General features: G+C 42.7%; 1 pseudogene; it reads left to right on the forward strand.

Moving 5' to 3' along the window:
- The first annotated feature begins 487 nt into the window (after positions 1–487).
- LOC136139139 (elongation factor 1-alpha 1 pseudogene) lies at positions 488–1,874 on the forward strand (annotated as a pseudogene).
- The last annotated feature ends 278 nt before the right edge of the window (positions 1,875–2,152 follow it).

Consider the following 2,152-nt stretch of genomic DNA (forward strand, 5'->3'; position numbering starts at 1 on the left):
TGGATATGCAAGTCAAAATGTGATAAATCTACTCCAACATTCCCGTATCCCTAAGACTTTGGATTCCTCTTACATTATCCAAGGAAGTTCCAGTATCTCCACTTAATTAAACATAGGCCACTATGGAGTCCAAGTTTCAGTGAACTTACCAAGTAAATAGTGAGTGTCACTTCCAGCTGTAGGTGCTAATACATTAAATCCTTAATTTCTGATACGGGTACCCATATCAATAAATTCCAGCCAACCCAGTATTATATTTTGTGCTCCTTCCTTTAACTCTCTTATAATATACTCATGTATGTTCCCTGGGCTTCTGCCACTAAACTAGAAAATAATGAAAATATTTTGCCATAAAACCTATTTCCACTTGGTTAGACTTTGTATTTGCCCTGCTGGAGTGTTTTAATATCTGATTTTAGCTTTTTTCGCAATGGGTTTGCCACCAGGACACAGGTGTCATGAAAACCACCACTAAATTTAAGCCACAATGGGAAAGGAGAAGCCTCACATCAACATCACTGTGGACATGTAGATCTGGGCAAGTCTACTACTACTGGCCATCTGATCTATAAATATGGTGGGATTGACAAAAGAACCATCGAAAAGTTCAAGAAGGAGGCTGCTGAGATGGGAAAGGGCTCCTTCAAGTATGCTTGGATCTTGGACAAACTGAAAGCTCAATGTGAGTATGCTACCACCATTGATATCTCCCTGTGGAAATTCGAGACCACCAAGTACTATGTGACTATAATTTATGCCCCAGGACACAGAGAGTTTATTAAAGACATGATTACAGGTGCATCTCAGGCTGATTGTGCTGTTCTGATTGATGCTGCTGGCACTGGTGAATTTGAAGCCAGTATCTCCAAGAATGGGCAGACCCGTGAATATGCTCTTCTGGCTTATACTCTGGGTGTGAAAGAACTAATTGCTGGCATTAACAAAATGGATTCCACTAAGCCACTCCATAGCCAGAAGAGCTGAGAGGAAATTGTTAAGGAAGTCAGCATCTACATTCAGAAAATTGGCTACCACCCCAACACAGTAGCATTGGTGCCAGTTTCTGGGTGGAATGGTGGCACCATGCTGGAGCCAAGTGCTAACCTGCTTTGGTTCAAGGGATAGAAAGTCACCCATAAAAATGACAATGCCAGTGGAACCGTGCTGCTTGAAGCTCTGGATTGCATCCTGCCACCAGCATGTCCAACTGACAAGCCCCTCCAGTATGTCTACAAAATTGGTGGTATTGGTATTGTCCCTGTGGGTCGAGTGGAGACTGGTGTTCTCAAACTGGGCATGGTGGTCACCTTTGCTCCAGTCAACGTTAAAACTGAAGTGAAATCTATTGAAATGCACCATGAAGCTTTGAGTGAAGCCCTTCCTGGGGTCAGTATGGGCTTCAGCGTCAAGAACGTGTCTGTCAAAGATGTTCGTCGTGGCAGTGTGGCTGATGACAGCAAAACTGACCCACTGATGGAATCAGTGGGCTTCACAGGTCAGGTGATTATCTTGAACCAACCAGGCCAAATCAGTGCTGAATATGCACCTGTGCTGGATTGTCACACAGCTCACATTGCTTGCAAGTTTTCTGAGCTGAAGAAGATTGATCATCGTTCCGGGAAAAAGCTGGAAGGTGGGCCCAAATTCTTAAAATCCAGTGATGCTGCCATCATTGATATAGTTCCTGGCAAGCCCGTGTGTGTTGAGAGCCTCTCTGACTATCCTCCTCTGGGTCATTTTGCTATTCGCGACATGAGACAGACGATTGCTGTGGGTGTCATCAAAGTAGTGGACAAAAAAAAAAAGTGGGCAAGAAGGCAGCTGCAGCTGGCAAGGTTATCAAGTCTGCCCAGAAAGCTCAGAAGGCTACATGAATGTTATCTCCAATACCTGCCACCCCAGTCTTAATCAGTGGTGGAAGAACGGTCTTAGGACTGTTCACTTCAGTTGGCCATTTAATAGTAAAAGACTGCATCACAAAACCTTCAGAAGGAAAGGAGAATATTTCGTCAACCATTTGTTTTATGTGTGGCAGTTTTTCCTTTATTTTATTTTATTTTTCATTTTTAAATTTTTATTGGAGTATAGTTCATTTACAATGTGTTAGTTTCAGGTGTACAGCACAGTGAATCAGTTATACATATACTTATAT

The sequence above is a fragment of the Phocoena phocoena genome, chromosome 19, assembly GCF_963924675.1.
Source record: "Phocoena phocoena chromosome 19, mPhoPho1.1, whole genome shotgun sequence".
NCBI lineage: Eukaryota > Metazoa > Chordata > Mammalia > Artiodactyla > Phocoenidae > Phocoena > Phocoena phocoena.